Genomic DNA, 11,808 nt, shown 5'->3' with positions numbered 1-11,808 from the left:
ATGCACAAGACATCTGGAATATTTTCATTTAATGGAATAGTGCCCTCACAAAAAAACAATGAAGTCTTTGGTTTAAACATTTCATTCATTTAAATCATCATTTATGATCAATTCAATGAAAGATCTAAACAACTGATACAGAATATACGGTATATAATACAGTCAGAACGTTTGAAACTAAGTTTATTTTTCCAACCTTAAAGGTAACCTGTGGAGTTTTTGACCTCCAGCAGCTCTATGGAGCAGTTTATTCTGGAGTAGGTTCCCGTTTAGTTTGTCTTGTGCATGGTTTCTGTTGGAGTCTTCCAGGATTTTTTCTGGTAACTTTTTGGATCTCAGGAGTTTCCAATCTTTGTGGTAAGCTAAGCTAACCAGCTGTAGCTTCATATTTAACATGAGAGTGGTATCAATCTTCATATTTAACTCTCACCATAAAACTGAATAAGCATAATTCCAACAATGCTAATCTATTCCTGGAATAACTGTTGTTTTCCATTCATTATTTATCAGTGTGTATGGCTTTTGTACCATCACTTTCACAGAACTGCAGCTGTGATCTGAGGATGGAAGATTTTTGGTTCCCTGGCTTGTAATGCTAATGTAGCTGCTAAAGTTCAAAAGTCTTCACACATGGGCTGGCGGAGAGGCACGTCGGACATGAACTAGAGACGTTATTTTTTTCTGAGCATCTTATTCCTTTATTAGAGAGCAGACAGTAGAGCTGACAGGAAATGAGTGGAGAGAGATGGGGAATGCAACGAAAGTCCCCAGCCAGACTCGAAAAGGAGGGGTTGCAAGTATTAAATGCATGAGATACGTGAAAAAGTTAAAATGGGTTTAGAAAATAAAATGGGAAATTGTTTGTTAAAGGATTAACCTTAATTACAACAAAAGCTTAAAGCTTTTTTTTTTTTAGCAGTGCCGATTTCTTTTACCAAAAATACAGTGACTATACAACAGATTCCCACAACACAAAGCATTCATGGTATTACACACATGTCCAGACCACGAAAACATTTTTAGCACTGTTTGCATTACATGGATGTTTGCAGAAATGCTCATTGTTTGGTACCAGTGATTTCCTCCAGATAAAAATATTGGCACACACTTTGTTTTATCTGAGCATGTACAATGGGCCCTGACCCGCCGGCCTTACCCACATTTAAAATCTGAGGGCTCTTTCTTCTAAATGTTTAGTCTGCTGGTTGGGCTGATTATCAAGAAGCAAAGTTCACCAAGTTACCATAATTACATGAAATCCTGCACTCTCTGGCCCCTGATTTTCAATTAGCATATGTATCTCTCCCTCTTGCTGTGCATTGAAGCAATTTTGAAGTAGTATCAGGTGTCTCTGACAGGCCAACGGCCTTGACGTGATCACAGTGTATATTTTGAATATGATAATTCCAATGAACCGCAATCCTGAACCTATAGTTTGAGTCTCTACATAACTAAAACATCTGGTCCTGCTATCAGACCTTGGCTCTTGGGACATTTTCTGACTAAAACACCCCTAGAAGGCTTCCCCTTTACCTCTGTGCCAAGAATAAAATAGTCTATGACCCAAATTGTCCTCAAACCTCAGAAGAATTCCTGCTCATGAGACAATATGTATGCAGTATAACTTCTGCATCAAGCTTTACATTTTTTTAGAGGGTGTATCACCTCTTTGTTAGGGTTAGAATGGCACTGAGGAATTTAAATATGAGTTGTAACACAGAGGAAACAGAAAGGGTCAGTGCTTCCTCATATGGTGGAGGTCAGAGGTCATTAGAGGGTCAGCTGTAGGCCATTTGTTTGGTAACCTGTTGAAATGGTATTCCAGAAAGGATATGACGATTCAGACATTTAAGAGAAATGAGGCTACATGACTATGATTGATTGCTATTGTGTATTTAGCTAGACCTTTGACATCAGCACACACATTTGCTTGCTTATACCCCTCCAGAGGATATTCAAAGGAATAGTTTGACATTTTAGGAAATACGGTCAGGTGCTGTCTTGGTAAATAAATGTCTACATCCAGCAGCTGGTTAGCTTAGCATAAAGACTGGAAACAGGGGGAAACAGCTAGCCTGGCTCTGTCCACTGGTAACCAGCACCTCTGCAGCTGGATTCATGGATACAACAACCAAATTAACCGAAAAAGCAGAAACATGTTATGTTGTGCAGGATTCCAGGGGTTATGTGCTAGCCAGTCTATCTGCCCCCCCCCCCTTTCCACTCTTTATGTTATCAGCCTCTTAGCTCCAGCTCAAGAGCTGAGAGTGGTATTGATCTTGTTGTTTTTCTCTCTTTAAGAGAGCAAATGAGCATATTTCCCTAGAAGACAAATTACTGCTTAAAGAAGCTGAAGATGGAATCTAAAAACATTGAGGTGAAACTCAGCCTTGGAAGTTGACGTTATAAATTTATGTTCTTGGATCAAAAATGTAATCCCTTCATCAATCCTGCTTGTTAAGAGCTTCTTTTTTTAATCTTTATGCCTGAGTGAACATGTCCCAACATCAGTCTGGGTACTCTGTTATTACAATTTCAGTATTTCAGCACTCTGCCATCGCAGCCGAGATCAAAGGGAGCCCAGGCCGGTTTGGGCTCAGTCTCTGCAGTGTATATTAACATGTAAGACAATAATGTATTCACGCTCAAGTGCTTCAGAGCACAAATCAATGCACATCTTAAGTGAAACCTGCAGGAGCGACTCAGTAGGCAGACGGACAAACATAATGATAGTGGTTTTGCCATAAAACATGATTACTTAAGTTGGGACTATAATTGACTCATGTTGTTTTAATAAGTCTAGGGCAGAGAGGAAATCCAGCAAAGCACTTAGTCTACAGAGGAGGAGGACTGCTTTATACTCTAAGCTTTTTAGAAGACATTTTAACAGAGCGAAAAAGGAAGAAAGAAAGATTTAGAGTTACTTTGAGCTCTGTACAGTATGTTAGAAGGTGGTGAGTGATGGTTTACACCCACATCCTTATGAACCCCACACACACACACACACACACACACACACACACACACACACACACACACACACAAAAGACCCTGTGGACATGCTAGAGATCACAGCCATGTGAGAGATGTCTACAGCTGCACTTTGAGGTTGGGTGAGAGTGCAGGAGGGTCGGTTGGTTTAGTCTCTTCTTTCTTCCACACTTTGTGCAGTGTTTGTGACAGTTGTACACACCACTGAGTTCACAGGTGCAACTGACTCTCATCAAATACTGACCCTCATAAAGCCATAACAGTCTCTTATTTTTACCTAGTAGCTCTCTGTGTTCCTGTGTGATTGATTTTTTTTGTACGGTTTAAAGTGGTGGCTATATAGACAGAGTAGAAGAGAGAAAGAAGGTTGTTTTTTTTTTTCTGGATGAGAGGGATGAAAAGTGAAGGGGTCACCTAAATATCAAGGTTCATTGCCTGGGGACTGCAAATGTCTGACAATTCATTCTGGACCAGTTGTGGATGGGCCAACATTCAGATCCCTGGTTTCAGTTTCTCAAACGTGAGGATTTGTAGCTTTTCATTCTTTTCATATCGTTGTTAATTGAATATCTTTTGGCTCTGAACAAAACTATTTTACAAGTCCATTTCATGGACTAAACAATTGATAAATTTATCAAGAAAATGCACTGGTATAAAGACAAACTCAGAGCAAATGCAGCCATTTTATAAGAATGTGTATTACTGATGTTTTACAGTTATTGTGAGTAGAATAAACATACAAACTTCTGATATTGTGTTAAAGCCCTCTCTGTGTGGCCTGCTTTGCAGAGGAATTTGACTGAAAGCTCCTCAACAGCTACTAAATGGACCTTGTGTTGATATTGTTTTGTCAACAACCATTTCCAAGTCAATAATGGACTTTCAAACTCGTCAAATAGTTTTCTCAAATAGTTTATTGAGGACTTCTCCATGGTTATATACACAGATTTTATGAGGAACATCAACACAAGATATTTGGCTTTTCCCTGGATTCATTTTAATTTTTATACCTCATAAAAGCACCAGCTGTCCGCAATTTCTTTTTTTTTTTTTTTTACATTCAGCTTATGTGCACCAGGTTCTTAGCTTTGGACCTAATCTCTAAATGCAGCTTAAATCAGTCCCCATCAAATGATTGGCAGACTTCACCAACATCAAGGCTTATTCTGGCCTGTGATGTGTCACCTGTCACTAAATTAAAACCCAGGCAGCAACTAACTAGGCTATATTAAACCAGGATCTAAATGACCGGAGCTTTGAACTGAAGAAGCAGAACCTGAAAGCCGCTATGGTAATGTGACATCAAAGACGTGTGCAGCATATGACCTTCATTACTGGAGCATGCCGCCAGCAGAGGAGAAAAATACATACTGTTAGTGAGTCAGAAGAGGTTACATGAAGTAACATATGTTCTGATTATAACACGGATATATACATACGTGCAAGCTCTGTTAGGAAGAGCATGCTTCCACTGTTCCCAGTGACCCCTGCTTCAAAGTGATGTAAAGTATGCAGGAAATGCCTCCTGGTGACTTCCTGGTCTGTTTTACAGCTTTGAGAGAGGAAGACGTACAGGAAGGAGAGAGGATGCAGGAGGCAGAGGGAAGGTTTTGTCTAAGAGAGGATGTCACTGTGGTTGCAATATTTAGGACGTGTTGATCGATCTTGAAGTCTATTCATTTTAACAATGCATCACATTACAACTTGCATGTGAAATGTGTCAGTCATAGTGACAAACCCACAGAAAATGATGTCCCAACTTTGCTGTTCCCCTCAGTTCACTATGATTCACTCTCACTGCTATTATCAGCATCATTTCCAGACACAGCAGGCAACTGTTTTCAGCTAAAAGCTCTACAAACCTGCTGAACACTACCTGCTCAGCACCAAGCGGCGCACAAACAAAGTCAGTAAGGAGCTGGTGAACACAGTGGAGCATTTAGCAGCTCAAGAGTCAGATATTTCCCTCAGGAGTTGGTGGAGACCAAAAACCGTTCAAAGAGAGTGGTTATTCAGCTTTATCTGGTTCCCAGAAACATGTCCCAAAATTAATGCTAATGTTGTCACAGGATGTTTCCACTCCCTCCATGTGGCCAATAAATCAGTTGCTGCAGGTTCATTGAAATATAGTAAAGGATACTAAAGCAATGGAGGTCTGGTCTGTTGCTGACCTCAGTATCCTGTGCAAAAAAGTCAGAATGAAGTGGATCGATATACGAAGATAGACCTTTGAGCATTCAGTATTTATTTTGGTTTTTATTTTAAAGCTGATTTCTGTTGCCAAATATATAACTTATGAAAGTAGAATATCTCCTTTAATTATAAATTCAGTTCATGGTGATTTAACAGCACAATATCTTCAGCGATCAGGTTCATCCAACTGACGTGATGTCGAGGTAAATGCCAAATTAAAGTACAGCATCTTACAGAAAGGGAATTAATTAAGCATTCCACTTTAAATGATTAGGCTGGTATCAGTCTAGACTGTTTCCTTTACTGTGAACAAACCCCATGAGAAGACCAAAACCAACAATGTGTTAGTCCTTTAAGCCCCAGCCCATTTGTTCCTACTGAAGACATAAATCTTTAATAGCAGGTCATAGATCTGTTCTTTAATTTAAAAAAGGCCTAATAAGTTTAAGTCTAAAGCAGCTGCTAAAAACTGTATAGGAGTACATGGATTATTTTCACAAGTGGAGGATAATATGCATTTGGCACGCTAGTGAGTATTTACAGCAGGACATTGTATGTTGTGTTCATCATGATGAAGGAGCATGTCACCCAGTGCAACAGTGTGGCTCATTGGTGTGTTGTTAATGGTTTTTGGACAACAATGGAGCTCAATGGCACAGAGGAATCAGAGATATCAGATTTTGGCTATTCATGTACTTGTTGTTGTTAGGAGTAATAGGATTAATTTGGTGGTGGTTTAGTGGGATTAGTTGAAAATTAGAAAAATACTAGATCAGACTTACGTTTGCATGTTCAAACAAACAAAAGTGTCCATTGAGGCGACAATTTTCCTGCCAATAATCGTCTCTTCTCAGGTGGCTACTGAACCTAAATGGACTAAACTTGGATGAGGCTTTTAATCAGATCAGATAATCAAATCATGAGATAAATTAACATGTATCTCAGACAAAGGAAGGATACAAATCAAGCACGGACTGTTAGACATTTGTTACAGATTTTTAAATTAGTTTGAATTCTTGGCCTGCTGACCCTGCACACCTGCAGCTTTTCAACCGACTGGTAGTTATTGTACCAGCTGGCCTGAATGGAAATGTTTCCTGTGTTTACCACACACACTCACACAGACACACATTGTTGCTCTGTAGATGTTTTGATCCATGTTTGCATGCACCGTGTCAAAGCCAGCTTTGCAATTTTACAATGGAAATGTTTGTTTTTCCAAATTGCAAGCTGGTGCTGGCAATCTTGGGTTCCCACTGTATGATTATCTTATTGAGTGACATACTTTCCTTCAGGGCAGCATGCAGTGGCAATTAGGGAATATCTGCTTTTCCCCCAAAGTGTAGATGCTAAGCCTGGATCAAAGCTGCGCTTTGTGTTACTATTGTTGACTGGTGAAATGTGAAACTTGCTTCAAATTGATGGGAAATGGTGTACAGTTACATTAAAGGGCCACCTGATTTTTCAGCCCTGTAAGTGTCATTCATACCAGTGCTCTGCATTTGAGGATGATACTATAGTAGTGTACTGCCGATGCTCTGCGGGTCCTAATGGTCTTGCGGTGGTCGTCCACACAGCACAGAGGGGAGGCGTTTCTGTGTTCCCAACAGGAGACGCCCCAGTGACACGCTGTTAAAAACAACCGTGGAACTTTCTCACACTGTAACCCAGTATTCCCAGGGAAAGGCCTTTGAGAGGGGGATAGTTTCCTCAACAACTGCACCACTTTGCTGTGCAGCTCCCGAGGAAGCTGGGTCTAGCTTAATAGTCCCCCCCCCTCACCTCTCTAGCTGGGGCCTGTGCAGGCTACCGTGGAGACAAACAGAGCTGCTCAATGGAGCTTCTCATGTATCAATTACCTGAAATATCAAACAGCACATAAGAGGGCGGTTGACATGTTTGTATGACTTTGGTGGTCAGAAAGATTTCTGGAAAAACTCAGATAGGTGCAATGAGTGAGAAAAAGTTTCTCCACCCCAGAGGATGTGTAAGGGAAGCTGGGTCATTTGTCGTCTGAATGACTTATCTCTCACAATTCATTGCCCAGGAAATTCAATTCTGTGCTGCACAATGAGGCCAGACAATAATAAGCAAAGAATAAATCTTGTACAGTTTTTGAGGTGAAATACAGTTCAGCAAAACAGAGCTCTGTTGCTGCTGTGAATATAAAGAAAACAACTAGTTCAGTTTCTTTAGATTCCTTTTGACTTTGAGGTTAAAATCAATCTCTTTTGGGGCCCAAAAATACCACTATAGATTCATAATACACCATTTTGTTTGGCTACGTTCAGGCTTAGACCTGCATTTGTGTCTTATCATGTCACCAACACAGGCAGGATTGTCCAGAAACAATACAGAGAGCTAACAAACAGTGACTCTTGACAGGTTTTGAAAAGCCAACCCATTGGGACTCCACAGGCTGTGTGTGAGGCAAGGGTGGGGGGTGTGGGAGCGCTTTTGTCATGATAACTACGACTCTGAACTTTTAACATGCACATAGGATGGAGGCTGTTAATGGAAAAGAGTGATTTGCTAAAGTGCTGATGAGGGAGAGGGGAGAATTTAAACAAAGCTACAAGCGTATTGGAAAAGTAAGAATTAGTTAAACTAACAATGAGACCAGTGTAACGTCAAACTACGCAGGGTCCATGAGAGGTCTGATTTACATGAAAAGTGAAGGTGGAAAGTGAGAGGGTGAAAATGGCAATGTGATCAGTTACCAAACCAAACTCCCGTTTTACTAACCCTGTCTGCCCCCACCCCTGGAAACTCTGACCTAGCATTGAAACAGCCTGATTGTCAGCAGACTGGCCTGTGAGTGCAGCAGCTCTTTGATACCAGGGTGGGGGGGTGGGGGGTTAAAGAGGAGGGGCAGGGACATGGCCACAAAAGCCTTCTGTCGCAGCCTCGGAGTGGGGTTACCTGCCCTGCTCTTTGCGGTGGGGTCTAATTTCACACATCACATGTGTGCATGAATAAATATAAGCGTGCACATCCAACTGCAAAACCTCTCTCACACACACACACACACACACACACACACACACATATATATATATACAGCTGCTGCTGTGAGTTTGAAGGGTGAGGAGTGTGCATGTGGTTCCTCAGGGGACAAATGAGGTTTGTTGTCAAGTATTCAGAGCACGATACCAGGACAAAAGCAGCCACATAACCAAAGTACTGGGTGACAGATAGTCATTGTTCTCTAGGAAATGACATAGACAAGCTGGTGGAAACACAGAGATACGTTTCCTGCTATGTAAGGTTTTTTTTTTTAATATGAAGTAGGTCTCAGTCTGGGTGGGAATAAATTTAGCCATCACTTTCACAGCTGCAGCATCTCTCGGAAGTACTGTGTGATATTTGACCAGTGGGATTAAATGAAAACATATGGTAAAATCCTGATTAATCACACTGCAACAAATAGGGTTCAAAATCTGTGAAATACATTTATGAACAGTCTCTATTAAATAAATCAAGACACAAATGTCTCATGAGTTAGAAGCAACTAGATTTGAGATCTGGACAGTGTCTACAACTGCATCCACAACAATATGGCAGAAATCTATGAAGGAAATAGTGTTTATTGAATGACTATGTAATCACTGATTGCAAAACCACATCTTATAAAAGTATGGCAACATGGTGACGGAAAGAGTGTGACGAAAAGTATTGGCTTGTAAAGGGAGTGGTGGGAGAGGAAATGAACCCTGCATTACATTGACAGGAGGTAAGAGAAATCCAGCAGCTGAAACAAAAGCTTCAAAGGTAAATGATCTACAGGAGGCTGAGAGGCAGGACCCTCCCTGTTCTTCAGACAAACTCAATGACAATATAACTCATAATTAATATTCCTTGTCTTAAGTGTATGTTATGGCTGCTCTTGTATTCCAACGAAGTCAAAAATGATTCAAAAAAGTTCAAAATAAAAGAACAGTCTGTGAGGAGGAGGGCTACGACTCACTAAAACAAAATAAGCACGCACGGAGATGGCTTCAACTAAAAACTTGGTTTTTACTCCTATAAACAAAAAACGATCTCCGGTTGACTTTCGGTATATAAACAAATGAATAAATCACACCCATAATATTGTTTTTCCAACCACCGCCGGGGATACTATTCCTGATAAACGGTGTGAATTAACTCTTGCTCTCTGACCTTGGCTTCATCATCGTCTTCCCCTTCATGTTTTAGCACTGGGATCTCTGCTTCAGTTGACTTCACTGACTTTTAAACTGATCTGTTTCATGCTTGTTAGGAAGTGAAAGGTCTAGAGCTCTTTTCACCTCCAAAAATCCTACACCTGATGGTGCAGTCACAGGCCGGGAAGAAAGAAGAATGATTTTCTCTCAGTTAAAAAATGCCATGTTTTCTTCAGCAGGTAGAGCTTTGGGAGTGTCCTGTAAATGTAATAGTGTACATGAGCACCTCATACTTAATATCAGAGACGTAGAATTTAGAATATACTGAGGTCATGAATCCAAGTCCCTCATCCCCGAGAACAATTTGACCAGGCACCAATAGTAAAGACTATTTACTGCTTTCAGTTCAGCATAGCTTGTATATTATTTTTTTTCCCCCATGACACCTCTCGGGCTCTTTGAACACCATTTAGGGTTTACATTGAAAAATAAAATTTTCACACAGCATATGTGGACAACAGTCTTCTCCTCACTACCAACAATATATTTGTTTTTTGGCCAAAAAGTAGTAAAAGTCTTACAGCACAGATTTGTACATGAAGGCATATATAACATAAACAAAGCAAAGACATTCCCAAATTTACAAAGGATTGGCTTTTAAATTTGATAAATGATCTGACCTCCTAAAATGTTACAACCACATATTGTGTTCAGAGTCATTTCTCTGGTCAAGTACATATAAGTAGATCTAATATTTCATTATCAGTTAAATCTGCTCATTTTTCTTGGTGCCACAGACTCAGTTTTGTTCACCTCATTATTAGCAATTTTCCATATAGACACTTAAGCATAGCAGGAAAAGCACAGGTGAAAATCGTAACATTAATGGCTGCATTGCATTAGGTGTTCAGTATTACGGCTCCCTGGCTTGTCTGGGACACTTAAATATAACAGGGAGTTTAGTTTATGTTATGCTGTTCTCACTATGACAGGTGAAAATGTCTGCTGTAAAAAGTCTCCAGTACTTCAGGCAAATCTCCCAGGAAGAAGAAAATGCAAACAGCAGAAGGTTTCTGAATGTGTGAAGATAATATTGTGTAGGGGTTATTAAGTGTTTTCAATCTAAGCGCTTATGCCAAATGTGTCCAACAGCTATAGACTCTGCTGCCACCTGCTGACAAGAAGTGCTGCATTACAAACAGAAAATACCACAACTGGATAATAATATGACTCCTCAGGATATGCTTTTTCACTGGGTCAGCTGAAAGTCACATTATTTCGTTTCAACCACAAACAACAAGTCTTTTTGTTCCAGGGTCATGTAAATAATAAAATGAAAAATGCAATTTCTGAATAAAAAGTATGAATGGTATTCAAAAGTTGAACACAAACGAAAATGTAAAATTGTTTCTGAACATTTTAAAGTTTGAATAAAGTTTCTATTTGAAAGTATGAATTAGTTGGAAAATCCATGAAAAGATGTGGAAAACTGGACATTTTGAACATTTCATCCATTCATCTTAATGGGAAAAAATGTCAGAAAAATATGAAGGTAGATCCGTACAATCCGTGCATAAATGTGTAATCTGTAAATATAAAACACCTTCCACAAATACAAAAAATAAATTTGCAAATTCACAAGAATATCTTGCAGACATAAAACGAATTTGCAAATTCACTAACAAATTCCACAAACAAAATTATATTATTTTTATTATATTAATACATTCAATTAATTTACAAATAAATGAAAAGCATTTTTGAATAGCATCCTAACATTTACAACTTTCAAACATACATTTGTGAATCAATTTTGTATTTGTGCTGAGAAAAAGCATTTATGAATCTCAATTCTACGCTTGTGTATTTCAATTTTACACACGGAGTTTAGAAACACACTTTTTGCCAGTCTTAACCAAAATCGACTTGTATCACTTGGAAAACAAGTGAGCGTCTGCTAATGACGCCATTTCCGCTTTTCAAAGTAAGAGCACGTAGTCTTCTATGTGTTGTTTTTCAGTCCATTTGCTGTTTACAGCATATTGGCATTTTCTACATGTAGGCTATAATTGGCAGTTATCGTCATTACTCCTGTGCAGTCAGTAGAACAGCCAACTCATCTCTTACAGGTGATAATAGCAAGGCCAGCGCAAGGCATAAGCGAGCTAAATGGCTGATTGGGGCGCCCCTGGCCACCAGGGGGCCCCCAAGAGCGCTTGAAATTACATCGCTTGGGCTCTCGGTTTCACGCTTTGTCAAAGGGTTTCTCCACTGTCTCTGGCTATATCACGTTAGAAATGCCAGACGTTTAGTATTATTGTTTGAATTTTAATTAGCACTATAGCCGTGGCCGATTACCGGGGTTAATTAGACTCATGTTAGGTTTTGTACGCCATCAACCAGCAACAGTCTCCAAGACGCATGCGCGGCAAGCAACGTGGGGTTTTTTTTATGTGTCAGTGGCGGAAGTCAGTGACAG

This window comes from Seriola aureovittata, chromosome 14 (genome assembly GCF_021018895.1).
Source record: "Seriola aureovittata isolate HTS-2021-v1 ecotype China chromosome 14, ASM2101889v1, whole genome shotgun sequence".
Taxonomy (NCBI): domain Eukaryota; kingdom Metazoa; phylum Chordata; class Actinopteri; order Carangiformes; family Carangidae; genus Seriola; species Seriola aureovittata.
The sequence above is the reverse complement of the archived record's forward strand: the minus strand, read 5'-3'. Positions refer to the sequence as shown.